Source organism: Caretta caretta, chromosome 1, assembly GCF_965140235.1.
Source record: "Caretta caretta isolate rCarCar2 chromosome 1, rCarCar1.hap1, whole genome shotgun sequence".
In the NCBI taxonomy this organism is placed as follows: Eukaryota; Metazoa; Chordata; order Testudines; family Cheloniidae; genus Caretta; species Caretta caretta.
The window spans coordinates 37,318,949-37,334,195 of record NC_134206.1 but is presented as its reverse complement, the minus strand read 5'-3'; positions in this window follow the sequence as shown (position 1 = coordinate 37,334,195).

Here is a 15,247-nt window from a genome sequence, read left to right as displayed (position 1 = left end):
AAATTGGAAAGAGTCCAGCGAAGGGCAACAAAAATGATTAGGGGTCTGGAACACATGACTTATGAGGAGAGGCTGAGGGAACTGGGATTGTTTAGTCTACAGAAGAGAAGAATGAGGGGGGATTTGATAACTGCTTTTAACTACCTAAAAGGTGGATCCAAAGAGGATGGATCTAGACTATTCTCAGTGATAGCAGATGACAGGACAAGGAGTAATGGTCTCAAGTTGCAGTGGGGGAGATTTAGGTTGGATATTAGGAAAAAGTTTTTCACTAGGAGGGTGGTGAAACACTGGAATGCGTTACCTAGGGAGGTGGTGGAATCCCCTTCCTTAGAAGTTTTTAAGGTCAGGCTTGACAAAGCCCTGGCTGGGATGATTTAATTGGGATTGGTCCTGCTCTGGGCAGGGGGTTGGACTAGATGACCTCCAGAGGTCCCTTCCAACTCTGATAGTCTATGATTCTATGGGGAAAAAAATCTGCTCTCTTCTGTCCTATATGGTCCTTCTGGCTATAGTAGCTGAGCACCTCACAATCTTTAATGTGTTTATCCTTACAACACCCTTGTGGAGAAGGTATTATCCTTATTTTACAGATGGGGAACTGAGGCAGAGAGACTACATGACTTGCCTAAGATCCCACAGGGCCTAGGTAGAACACGGATCTGCCAAATCGCCAGCTAGTGACCTAACCATTGGACCAACCTTCCTCTCACAATGGGCAAGTAGGTAGCAGAAAATAAACTAGAGAAGGAAGACAAGATTCTCACACATAGAGATCCTTTCGTGGGTTCCTTAAGCTTGTAGCCTATAGGTATAGGTATTTATGACGAGGCATAGGTGTAAGTTAAGGCAATAATGCAATGAGCCTCAAAGCCTGTAAGACAATTGCTTAGTTGGACTACTTAAGGCATAAGCCCCAAAAAGCCTTAAGCATAAGCAGCTAGCCAACAGTAACACTAGATCATAAGGTATCACAAGATAGAAGGCTGTAATGAGTAAACTGCTGACAAGTAACCACAAAATGCTAGTTTATACCAGCTTGGGATGTTTTAAGTTAGGGACGTCAGCAGATGTCTGACCACAAGAATGCCATGGTAACTAATTGACGTATACGCTAATAAGCTTGCGGTAAAAGGATTAATAACCTATGGGAGAAGGGCACCCCAACATTAGTAGGGTGAGGAACTATAAATCAGGGAAAAGTGCTGAAACCCCTACTGAATACGCATTAAGCATAGTGGCATCGGTGTAACACATTATAAAAGCTGTATCTTGGCCAGCGCGCTTAGGGAGATGACAGGATGATGACTGGTGAGGGGAAAGATGTTAACTAACACTTCAGGTTGTTTTGCAAGGGGTGGTGTAAGTATATGGATGCTTAGCTCATTCTGTATTATTTCTCCCTACCTTGCTGAGTTGGAGTATTTGTGAATTTACTGGCAGTATTAATAAAACTATCATAAGTACAGTGTAATTTCCTAAGCGTGAGCGTTGCAACCATGCATAATGGGGATCCCAACTAAACAGTAATGCTACTGCGGAGGGCTTCTTTGATGTCCCCTCCCGCCAGGATTTTAAATGTAATTATACTATGGTCGCTATTGTCAAGCCTATATTCACCTGTTCACTCAGCTATATTCACCTCTTGGACCAGATCCTGTGCTCCACTTAGGACTAAAACAAGAATTGCCTCTCCTCTTGTGGGTTCCAGGACCAGCTGATCCAAGAAGTCTGCACTACCACTTAGGTTGGTATAACTTATGTCACTCAGGGGTATGAATAAGTCACCCCCTGAGCGACATAAGTTACACCAACCTAAACGCTGGTGTAGACAGTGCTATGTTGGTGGGAGAGCTTCTCTGCCCGACATAGCTACTGCTGCTCATTGGGGGTGGATTAATTAAGCCGATGGGAGAGCTCTCTCCTTTCAGCTTACACTAGAGAGCCGCACCACTGTATGTAATGTATCTAGTGTAGCCATAGCCTTTGATTCATTTAAGATTTTTACTACGTTTGACTCTATGCTTTCTTCCACATATAGTGCCACACACCCCACCAGCATAACCTACTTTGTCATTCTGATATATTTTGTACCCTGGTCTTATAGGGTCCCATAATCATCATTCCACCACATTTCTGTGATGCCTATTATATCAGTATCCTCATTTAATACCAGACACCCAAATTCACCCATCTTAGTATTTCAATTTCTAGTATTTGTATATAAGTACTTATAAAATTTGTCTCTTCACATTATGTGATGTAATTGAATGGGACTCTTTTTCATATGACTGTTTCTCATCAGTTCCTACCTGTACTTGATCATCTTCCATCCTCTCCTTACTAGGATACAGAGAATCCCCATTAATAGATCCTCTCCTAAGGGATGGCTCTCTCCGAACCATGTGCTCCTCCTCACCTGCCAGTTTTCCTCAAGCCCTTAGTTTAAAAACTCCTCTACAACCTTTTAAATTTTATATGCCAGCAGTATGGTTCCATTTTAGTTTAGGTGGACCTCTTCCTTCCTGTATAGGCTCCTGTTTCCACAAAAGGTTCCCTTGTTCCTAATAAATCTAAACCCCTCCTCTCTGCACCATTGTCTCATTCACGCATTGAAACCCTGCAGTTCTGCCTGTCTAACTGGCCCTGCATATGGAACTGGAAGCATTTCAGAGAATGCTACCATGGAGATCCTGAATTTCCATCTCGTACCTGGCAGCCTAAATTTGGCCTCCAAGACCTTTCTCCATGTCATTGGTACCTACATATACTGCAACCATCAGCTCCTCCCCAGCACCACACACAAGCCTGTCTAGCTGTCTCAAGAGATCTGCAACCTTCGTACCTGCCAGGCAATTCATCGTGCGGTTCACCCAGTCATCACAAACCCAGCTATCTATATTTCTAATGATCAAATCCCCCATTATTATTACATGTCTCTTCCTAATGACTAGGATTCTCTCCCCGGAGAGGTATCCTCAGTGTGAGAGGATACCATGACATCATCTGGAGTGAGGGTCCCAACTATGGGATCATTTCCCTTCACTCCACTCTGATGTTCTCCTTCCCCAAGATTTTCATCCTCCTCAACAGCACAGAGGTTGTCAGACTTGGGGTGGGACCACACTACTGTGTCCCGGAAAGTCTCATCTATGAACCTTTCTGTCTCCCTTAGCTCCTTCAGTTCAGCCACTCTGGTCTCCAGGGCCTGTACTTAGTCTCTGAGGACCATGACCTCCTTGCACCAAATGCACATATATTCCACTTGCCCATAAGGCAGGAAATCGTACATGCTGCATTCAGTGCAATAAACTGGATAGCCCCCGCTCTGTTGCTGGACTTCTGCCTGCATTCTTTTTACTCCCGCAGCTTTTTGGTTTGGTTTTGCTTTGTTTTTTCAGGGGATGGTGGTGTTTATTTCCCTAAATTTAGAGACTGTTAAATAGATGTATCTAGCTCGCCCACTCCCTTGCAAAACTCCCTTAGCTGCTCCTGTTTGCTAGCTCCTCTGGTCGCTTAGCAGCTGGCTTTTCAAATCGCTGTTCTCCTTGAGTAGCCCCACTCCATGGTTAAGGGTTAATAGGTGCTAAAGCTTACGGATCAAAGCCTTATTAAGAAGCGCTCAGCCTTACCTTACTGGTAGTGGAGCTGGGAGCCAGGGGTTGGGAGTGGGATGTTGCACGTATGACCACGGCAAGGTTGGGGCAAAGGTCAGGGGTTACTAAAAGCAGAAGGATATTCAAAGAGAACGTATGAGAGCAAGGAGCGGGGATGAAAGGTGAAGTGGAGGTGTGAACTAGAGGTACAGCTTGCTTCTATATAGAGGGTAGAAAGTAAGGGCAGATGGAACAAAGGAAAGGGAGGTACCAGTGAGGAAGATGGCGTTGAAGGTCCAGAAGAGAGCTGCATGTGAGGAAGACAATGCACTAATAGGTGGAAGTGCAGAAAGATGACATGAAGAAGAGCTCAGTTAAAAGCAGCCCTGGTTTAATGGCAACAGATAAACGAGCACGACAGTGGGAAGCTGAGACTAATGGCAATCAATTCAATGAAATCAGCCCGACACAATGGGTACAGAGATGGGAGCAATTAAAAATAAATGGCCACAATAGGTATTACATATAACCCAGAAGCATAGTTACCAGTTTGAGTGAGAGTGGACAGATTGTCTTGAGCAGGATGGCTAGAGAATTTTCAAAAAACAAAATAAAAATGTACTTCCTTGCTCTGCCCTGCGCCCTCATGCCTGATTCTTGTAACTTGAGAAAAAAGCGCAGTCCACTTAAGCTGCATCACTATGAGCAAATGGGTAGAATATGTAGATACCCAAAGTTAGACATTTACTGTGGTATTAATTAAAATATTTTAAATTGTCACTGTAGATAATAAACGTGACATGGTATTCACTGAGAAGGAGAAATCGATGGCCATTTAAGCACAATAAGGAGTTTTTAAAATATGAGAACAAAAAGAATCCTGACAATGGTATTGGTCCATTACTAGATGGAAATGGGAGAATTATCAGTAATAATGCAGAAAAGGTCAAAGTGTTCAGTAAATATTTCTGTTCTGTATTTGGAGAAAAAAAGATTATATAGTCTCATCATATGGTGATGATAACATTCTTTTCATTTCACTAGTATCTCTGGGGGATGTTAAACAGAGACTCCTAAAGTTAGACATTTTTTAAATCAGCAAATCCAGATAACTTGCATTGAAGAGTTTTTAAAAAGCTGGCTCAGGAGCTCACTGGACTATTAATGTTGATTTTCAATAAGTCTTGGAGCACTGGGGACGTTCCAGAAGACTGGGAGAAAGCTAATGTACCAGTTTTTAAAAAGGGTAAACGGGATGACCCAGGTAAAGGCCTGTCAGCCTGGCATCAATTCCAGACAAGATAATGGAGTGACTGGTATGGGACTCGATTGATAAAGAACTAAAGGAGGGTAATGAAATTAATGCAAATCAACATGGGTTTATGGAAAATAGATTCTGTCAAACTAACTTGATATCCTTTTTTTGATGAGATTACAAGTTTGGTTGATTAAAGGTAATCATGTTGAAGTAATATACTTAGACTTCTGGAAGGCATTTGTCTTGGTACTGCTGCATGACATTTTGATTAAAAAAACTAGAATGATATAAAATGAACATAGCTCACATTATATAGATTAATAACTGGCTAACTGATAGGTCTCAAAATGTAACTGTAAACATAGAATCGTCATCAAGCAGGTCTGTTTCCAGTGGGGTCCCTCAGGAACTGGTTCTTGGCCCTATGCTATTTTTATTAGACATGGAAGAAAAGACAAAATCATCACTGAGAAAGTTTGCAGATGACACAAACATTGAGGGAGAAGTAAATAATAAAGAAGACAGGTCACTGCTTCAGAGTGATCTGGATTTCTTGTTGAATTGGTGCATGCAAACAATATTTGTTTTAATATTGCTAAATGTAAATGTATACACCAAGGAACAAACAATGTAGGCCATGCTTACAGAATGGGGGACTCTGTCCTGGGAAGCAATGATTCTGAAAAAGATTTGGGGGTTGTGGTCAGCTGAACATGAGCTCTGAATGTGATGCTGTGGCCAAAAAGAGCTAATGGTATCCTGGGTTTCATAAACAAGGGAATCTCGAGTAGGAGAAGAGAGGTTATTTTACCTGTGCATTTGGTGCTGGTTTGACCGCTGCTGGTTCTGGTGCCCACTATTCAAGAAGGACATTGATAAGTTGGAGAGGGTTCAGAGAGAAAACTCGAGGAGCTCAATCTATTTAATTTAACAATGAGAAGATTATGGGGTGACTTGATTAAGGCTATAAGTATGCAAATGGGAAACAAATGTTTCATAATGGGCTTTTCAGTCTAACAGAGAAAAGTATAACCCAATCCAATGGCTGTAGATTGAAGCTAGAAAATTCAAACTGGAAATGAAGCATAATTGTTTTTAACAGTGGGAGTAATTAACTATTGGAACAATTTACCAAAGGTTGTGGTGGATTCTCTGTCACTAACAATTTTTAAATCAAGTTTGGATGTTTTTCTAAAAGATCTGCTCTCGGAATTACTTTGGGGAAATTCTATGACCTGTGTTGTACAGGAAACCAAACTAGATGATCACAATGGTCCCTTCTGGCCTTAGAATCTATGAATGTAGTACTCCCTAGACTAAGTATAGAATATACATGTAAATTCGAATTATCTTGGAAGACATTTGAAACACTTAAATAATCATATGTTTAGCTCATTAGCATTTATTCCTGTATGACTTTCAGATTTGCAGGAACATAGATGATTTTTAGTCTCTGAATTTTAGGTCAGCTTTACTCTTACTGTAAATATAATGGTAACACTTTCTGCTTTAAAGATTTGAATAGCACCTCCTACAGAGAGTTCAAGAGTTGCATCCTGTCTCTGCTATGCTTTGTTTTTTGCATTCTTCTTGCCAGTATGATTAAGGATTTTTTGTCATAAACACTTTTTATACTTTGCAGTATAATTTGTCTATAATTTACTGAGGGGGAGGGGAGAAAGACCTTTCATCGTTGGGGAAAATCTTGTATATGATGACTGATTGACTTATCTGAAGTGATTACATTGAACAGCAGTATTTGACCTTAATTAAGTATGCAGATAACCAAATTCTGCAATTAACTAATGTGCAACCTACTGGGACAGGATGAGGACAACATGGTTCTTATGTGCATAACAATACTTGGTACTTGTCCATTCTCGTACTGTATTCAGTGGATTATGAAAATAAGAATCTAGACAAGTGCCTAGGTACTGCACTGGTAAGTGCTTTAGAAGTGCCATTGATAATCAGTGTGGAGTGGACTGTACTCCATATTTCACACCACCTACTAAAATTATAGTCATAGTCACACTTCATGCTGGTTCTCTGATAAAATGGTGGCAGCATCACTCAACTCTAAACTGTGTCTGAGGGATCATTTCTTCAAGAACATCAGGATTGTGACTGGCCTGACTTTTAGAATAATGAGAGAAGAAGCTAAATAGCACCAGCCCTGTAGAGTATTAGTACAATCAGTAGTATTGAGCAAACAAAATAAATTCCATATGTAATAGGAAAATATTCCAGGAATTGGAAGCAGCCCATCTATGTTCTTACAGAACTTGTTAGAGAATGTTAGAGTCCATGTTTATTGCAACTTAGGAGGTAATATATGCAGTAAAGGAAATCATGATATTGTTAAGTTATTTAAGGCTTTTGAACTAAAATACACAGTGACAGACCCCCACGCTACAACCTGGAACTGTGGGACTGCTGTGCCCCCTTAACTCTCCATCCCCAGACTGTCTCTTACAACGCTATACTAGTTACAAGCCGCAAACCCCTCCAGGTGCTGTTATTACAGCCATTAACAGGCAGAGACAGACCCAGCTAAGTTGCATGAATGTTCTCCAAAACACTCATGAACTGTGCCCAGGGAGACACCAGCAATTTCCCCTCAGACCCAGCCTTGCACCCCAGAAATGAACCATCTTATACTGCTTAAGACCCTCTTGAATGTGGCAAGCTCATTAATTAGTTTGCCACTTCATCAAAGGATAGTAGACATGCACCAGCCTTTGTAATCTAAGCAGATACCCCAAGCACTTAGGACCAACTCATTGGTTAAGATTAAACAGTAAAATAAGTTTATTAACTACAGAAAGATAGATTTTAAGTGATTATAAGTGGTAGGCATAAAGGTCAGAGATGGTTACATAAGAAATAAAAAGTAAACACACATTTTAAATCCTAAACTTTATCAGACTACACAAGAGTTGAATCAAACAGTTTTTCTCACCCCACTAGGCATTGTAAGCAGTTCACAGTTCTTAATACACAGGCTAAATTCCATGCTCAGCCTGGGACCAATCTCGCCAGTTCAAAGTATTTTTCTTCCAACCATTCTTGTTGCCTTCAGAGTAGGGTGGGAGAAGAGAGAGAGGTGATCTCATGTTGCCACAGTCCCTTATTTTATACCCTCAGTTCAAGTGCCTGGAAAAATATGGGTCAAACATGGAGTCAAGCATCACGTGTCCTGATGACTTGCTGAGTCACAGAGTTAAGGAATCCCCATTGTGTAGAGGTCGAGTAACTGTCTCTTACTGAACTGTGAATCTCTTGTGTACAATTCCCCTGCTGGTCAATGGCTGGTGATGGTTGCTTAACACCTAGGTCTGGGTGTGGGTCATTTCCTTTGTTGCCACTGGAGAGTTAACTGTGGGCCTTTTCACAGACTCACAACATATTTCAATAACAAAACTGTATAGCAAAATCTCATAACTCCATATACAATGATGATATACATATTTTGACAGAACAATGAGTTTCAGCAGATCATGACCTTTCATATGATACCTTACAAGTTATTCATTGTACAAAATATCATAACCATATACCAGTGGTGAATATGGGGTTACAGGGTGCTGTCTTGAGGTACAGTGTGTCACATACACACAAACATTCCTTCTCTTAGTTCATGTAAGTGGGTTTAAAAAGTATTAACTCCCTTTTTGAACCATCAAGTTCATCTTATTACAGGTAGTCTATTAATGAAAATAGAATCATAGAAATGCATAGGGCTGCAAGGGACCTCAAGAAGTCATCACATCCAGCCCATTTGCTAAGGCAGGACCAAGAAAACCTATATCATCCCTGACACGTGTTTTTCCAACCTGTTCTTAAAAACCTCCAATGAGGCAGATTCTACAACCTCCCTTCGAAGCCTATTCCAGAGCTTAATTACCTTTGTAGTTAGAAAGTTTTTCCTAATATCTAACCTCGATCTCCCTTGCTGCAGATTAAGACCATTACTTTTTGGCCTACTTTCAGGGGACATGGAGAACAATTGGTCACAGTCCTCTTTATAACAGCCCTTAGCATATTTGAAGACTGTTATCAGGACCCCCCCTCAGTCTTCTTTTCTCAAGACTAAACATACCCAGTTTTTAACCCTTTCCTCATAGGTCAGGTTTTCTAAACCTGTTATCATTTTTGTTGCTCTCCTCTAGACTCTCTCCAGTTTGTCCACTTCTTTCCTAAAGTGTGGTAACCAGGACTACATACAGTACTGTAGCTGAGGCCTCACCAGTGCCAAGTAACGCAGGACAGTTACCTGCCACGTCTTACATATGACAGTCCAGTTAATACACCTCAGAATGATATTAGCTTTTTTTGTAGCTGCATCACATTGGTGACTCATTTAATTTGTGATCCACTGTAACCCCCAGATCCTTTTCAGCTGTTCTACCATCTAGCCAGTTATTCCCCATTTTGTAGTTGTGCATTTGCTTGATTGCTTAATAGGAACAATTTGAGCATGGAATGAAACACAGGGTTGTATCAGCAGGACTGCTAAATTTTCTGTTCTGTATAGAGAAGGTCCTGGTTGGACTCACTTCTTTTTTTTAATTGACACTTTAGTTTCTATACAAAATGTGTGGAATAAGCATGTAATAAAAATAAGGAATGCATGATGGCATGGTATTATGGAAAGGATTTTGCAGCATGAGTTTCGTATAGATCTGCCCTCCAAATATAATATACTGATGCACACCACAACCTTTGGTAAGCTGTTTCATTGTAGGTACCCTCACTGTTAACAATGTACGCCTTATTTCCAGTCTGAACTTGTCTAACGTCAACTTCCACCCATTGAATCATGTTTTACCTTTGTCTGCTGGGTTGAAGATCCCATTATTTGTTTCCCGTCTAATGTGGTATACTGAAAATAGTGTTAAACTTGTAAGCTATCACTTTTAAATTCAGAGAGGTTTTCCTCTTTCTGCTTGTAGGCTATGGGGCGCTGTAGGAAAGTGTGCCATCTGGGTTTAGCAGCAGTCAGTCTGTACAAAGAACCAGCCTAGAGCAAGGTGGGGTGAGCTGTGCCTCTGCCTTAGGGAGCAACCTGGATTCACTCGCTCTCTGCTCTTGATTCTCATGTGTTTAAGGTCCTGGGTTCTAAGCAATAAAGTAGTGTTATGTTGCAACCTTCCAGAAAGAGTATTTTATGTTTATCTTTTTGTATGCTATGACCATAACATATAGGTACTTATAGACTGTGTCATCTCAGCCGATTCTACTTCCTCCTTGCAGGTACATCTTTTGAAGAAAAAATGTTTCAAGTATATTCGCATAGCTCCATTGACATTAGCTGAGGATTTGGCCTGTGAACTTACTTCTCTACACCTATCTCCCATTCTTATCTGACCATATGTCACCGTGCCTCAGTGGGTCAGAGCTGAGAATGCCAGATTCAGGACAAACTGGTGAGAAATAGGGCAGATTCACCCCAAACTGGTGGTTATTCTATCATTAGATTATACCGAGCCAGTAACAAAAGTAAACTTCTGTCTCACCACACTGGTTAACAAGAAGTCAGAGGTGCCATCTCCTTGGGCATTCCAGCCCTTGTCTCACCACCCAGACACTGAACTTTATGATGAGTGTTTATTGAAAACCAATTTCATCACATATAGAGTCCTTCTAATCTCAAGAGATCAGCCACTTAGCCAAGTCAATATATAACTCAGATCGTACCCAATAATTATGCTGCTGTCAATCCTTTAGTAACTAAAATGTAAAGGTTTATTAAAAAAAGAAGAAGAGAGTTAAAATGGTTAATAGATCATACACGTATATTAATTACAATGTTCTTGTATCGAGTTTGTAGCAGTGATGTTACAGACTGCTGGCTTGTAAAGTTTCTCTAGCAATTTCCAAAAGATTGGAAGGTCCTCAGTCCATAGTTTGATATTCTCCTTGTAGTTGTAAATCCACAGTCCAGCGAATCAGAGCAGGAAAGAGGCAAAATGGAGTCATGCCACATGTCTTTTATAACCCTTTGCCATGTGCCTGGAAATGTTCTGTTTCAAACAAAGCTCACAGACCAGTTTGTGGAAAGTTGCTGGTATAAGATGGAGTCCAGGGTCACATGAAAATATCACATGTACTTACATGGCTTGATGACCCAAGTGGCGTAGCCATTGGCCCCTTGGAGCCTGAGGCATCTGCAGGAAGAGCATTCTGGGTGGAATGAGTTTTTTCTATGGCCCATTGTGATAGCTAAGTGTCTTTGATGGGCCATCAACACATAGCTGTCCAGCTTCAATGTAGATTTTACCTGGGTGTTACCCAGGAATACAGCACACATGTATGATGCCAGTACATAGTCAATATTTACACCTTCAGATACAAAAATGATAAATGCATATAAACAGGATAATCATACTTAGGAAATCATAACTTTTCCATTAAACCTTACATGACATGCTTAGTACAAGATCTGTTGAAATTGTTTATAAAAATTGTTGATATAAATGGTCATATTTCAATCATACAGCATCACACCATACTAACAGAGTATATGGTAATGGGCCAAACCAATGTTTGAAACTTGCAGAGTCATAACTGAAGGGGGAAAAGGTAGGGAAATTAATTACTGCTGCTGTATGAAGCCAAAGCGAGACTTGAAGAATAGGAGTACTTGTGGCATCTTAGAGATGTACTCCTTTTCGTTTTGCGAATACAGACTAACACAGCTGCTATTCTGAAACTTGAAGAATAATGACCCTTTGAACTAGAACTGCAAATTCCATGACAGAGTTAGAAAAATTATCAGAGTCTGCTGGATGACTGTCAGTCAAAGGGTTTAGAAATGTAATGTCTCTGGTCAAGAAAGACGTCCATATTTATCCTATTACATGGGACATGGCAGTGGAATCCATACCTGCCAGAGAATCCACCCCTGTATAGCTCCTGTTCTCCCTTCACCGAAGTAGGGACGTTTCAGGGCCTGTGAGGACTAACTTCAGCCTTATGACACAACTCAACAGCTGTTCTACAGCCTAAATGCTTTTCCCTTCTGGCGCCTCTGGGAAGATATCTGATGCATTTTTTTTTTTTACTTACGCTCATAGCAGAGTCCTTGCAATTGGCCTTTTGCGCAGAAATAGATTGTATAGAGTGTAGACTTTCCAGTATGAATCTGAAGGTGATATAACCATCAGGGTCCAGATACCCCAAGCGGGGACCAGGGGGTGTGAACCCCAAAGGACAAGCAACTGAATCATCTGGTTATATACAGTGTTATTGTGTATAAATACATGTCAAATAAGGTCTTTTATGAAAGTGTGTAATGTTCTGAGCTTGATGGTCATTGGGAGATATGTGTACAGGTTATGGTTATGAATGTATACATGTACATCTGTGTGGGACATTGTAATTGTAACTAGAATGCAACTGCAGCATCACCTCACCAGAGGGGGTGAAGCAATCAGGCGAGGAGGGGCACCTCCCATGGTAGTTGTTTCCATGAAACTAACTCCAAGCACCTAGCAACCAACCCAGGCAGGGCCAGACAACAGTGGACCTGTAAAGTTAGTGGAAAGACACTAAAACTGAAAAGTAAACTCCAGTCTTGGAAAACTCAGGCAAGAGGGAGTTCCCCCCACTCTGTGTAACCATGAATTACCATAGTCTGAGAGAAAGGAACAAAACACTGCAAAGCCTGTTAAAAGGGAAGGGAAGCGAAGGCTGCCTGCCCAGAAACTGAGGGCCACCATCTAAGTGGGGAGTTATTTGTGGAACATTGGGTCCCTTCTGTGACAGGGAACTCACTGGGAACCTGTTCAGAGGCAACAGGTAACTTTTATTAGAGAAGGGAATTTAGCTAATAAAGAAATGTAAAGCCTGATATTGCATCTTTATGTTTATTTTCTGTGTAACTTCCGTGTATTTGCTTTTCCTTGTTGGTTCACCTTTGAATCTATGTTTTTTTTTATTAAATAAACTTTTTGTTTATTTTTACCTTGGGTGGATCTCCGTATGTAGGGTGTGTGCCAAAGTGCACTGATAATTGGGGGCAGGTTTCACTCCTTTGGGAGTGATGAATCAGAGGAGAAAAGTCCACGGTATGGTAATTAAGAACTTGGGGAGATGGATTTGGAGGGTGTTAGGATCAGAGGGGCTACTGGGGTAATCCTGCAAGGAGTATCTAGGTTGGTGGAAGCCAGGGTGACACCTTTATGCTTGTCGGCGGCAACTGGTATCAGAGCTCAGAGCTAGAGAAGAATAGAATTAAGGCACCCAAAGTGACAAGGCAAATGGTGACAGAACCTCTTACAGGGTCTGGGTGATTCCCCAAACATCACAGGTGGCTACTAACTTAGTAATATGTAAAAGTTCCTGGCATGAAAAGTAAAATACCTGCTTAGCTGTAAGCAGTGATGACTAAACAGAAATATTCCTCCCTGTGCAACGATTTAGCACTGGAAATAGGCAAGTCAAATGAGATGATCAGTGAGTTCCCAAGAGCTCCTAAAGCCCTTGAGCTCCCTCAGAACAACATAGGTACTGTGAGCATCATCTGAATCTTATTAGCTACTCTCATCAGAGTGAGTTTTAGTGTTCATGAAAGAAACTTGCCTGAGAAGAAAGCCTTTCATTTTGCCACAGAGTGGGGACCACAGGGAGCAGCAAGCAAGCTAGCCTGTATTAGTCTTGATCTGTTGGGACTACTTTTGAGGGGTGAGATGGTAGTTTGATCTCTGTGCCCATTCAATCCTTGCTTTCTCTGCTGTCAACAAGGGCACCACTTACATTATTTTTTGTAATGTGGACACATGGCAAAGTTCTTCTCCCCTTGTTGCTGATACAACTTCCCTCACTCTCTGGGTAGGTTAACCCTCTGATGAAACCAAATCCCCATCCCTTCCAAGAACCAAACCAACAATAGTTCTAACAGCCATTCTGACTCTGTGTCTTCAATGTCCTGGGCCACTGGCTTTCTGTTGAAGACTTGCTCTGACCTTCCTCCAGAATATCTTTGTTCTGGATCACTTAAACTGTCAGTGAGAGTCCTTGAGACCCAGTAGGGTAGGCAAGGAGCTGCCTAAATTAGCCAACAGCAAGTGCTGAGGAGAGGGGTGTGTCCTATGCCCCATTCTTCTCAAGGAGTTAGGCCCCTAAATCTAGGCTGGAGGGAATACAAACCCACTCTTACAGCCAGGCAGGGTGAATACGCTAGCTAATAGGCTGACGGCTATAAGGGAGGCTATTGGCTCCTTCTCCCTGCAACTGGTTGGTGTGCTCAGCACATGCCTAACGGATCAGGCCCCGCAAACAACATTGGTGTTGCCCAGCCTATCTTCACCTGGTCTGAGGATTGTGCTGGGGCTAAGGCATGAGATAGGCAGCAGTGTGCATGCCCAGTGGTAGAGATGTAGGTGCCAAGGGAACTTTTATAGTGAACATTTTGTTAACTGCCTACAGGATTAAGCTGAAGCTGAGTACGGGTTTGGGGATTGCAATAGCACTAATATTTGGGACTTAAGTGCCTGATTCCCTTTGTGGATCTAGGTCTTATGGAAAATGATTGATCAGAGGTACAGCACAGTAGAACAAATAGGTGCAAGATGTTTTATGACTGATCTTGTGAGTCTTGATATTCCATCTAGTCTAATATCTAGATCTAAATTGTAATAATCATTTCAAGTCCTACTCATAGTTTACAGATTGCAAACATTAAAATGTGGTTTATTGGCTGCTGCTGACTGGCCCATCTTGTTTTCTCGACTAGCTCATTATTTTTTCTGCTGTGTATTTCAAAGCAAAATATATGAAAAACACATTTTGCATCAGTTTTAGTCAGACATCAGTGTATAGGTTCAGATGTTCCTTCTTATTCTTGGATGGCTTTAATATTTTAAACTTCAACCAAAGCCGATAAAAGGACTGCTAAGGCATTCTTGTCAGGGATGCAATCAGTCCTTTGCAGACTTCTGAAGCTCTCTTCCACCATTACTCTATTTTTGGCATGACAATATTTAAAACTAGGATAAAAGGATCACAGTGAATCCTGCAATACTAGCTCCAAAAGGCAAAACTCATTGCAAGTTTAAGACAGTTTTCACAATGCACAGTCTCGGTCCATTCTTTGACTCAAAGTTCTCTCTGTATATATCCAGCACAAATCTCTCTCTTCTTTCTCAACATATCACAGATCTACCCTCTATTCATAATACCCCACACCAAAGCCCTTATTTGTGGGCTGCTCATCTCTTCATCTTCTTTATTGGCAATGTCTCCTGTCTGTTCTCACTGCTTCTAACTTCTCCCACACATCAGTTTATTTAATATGATGCTACTAAAATCATTCTCAGACCTGTTCAGACTATGTTGATTCCCTGCCTGAATCCCTTCATTTGCTTCCTGCCACTTGATACATCATGTT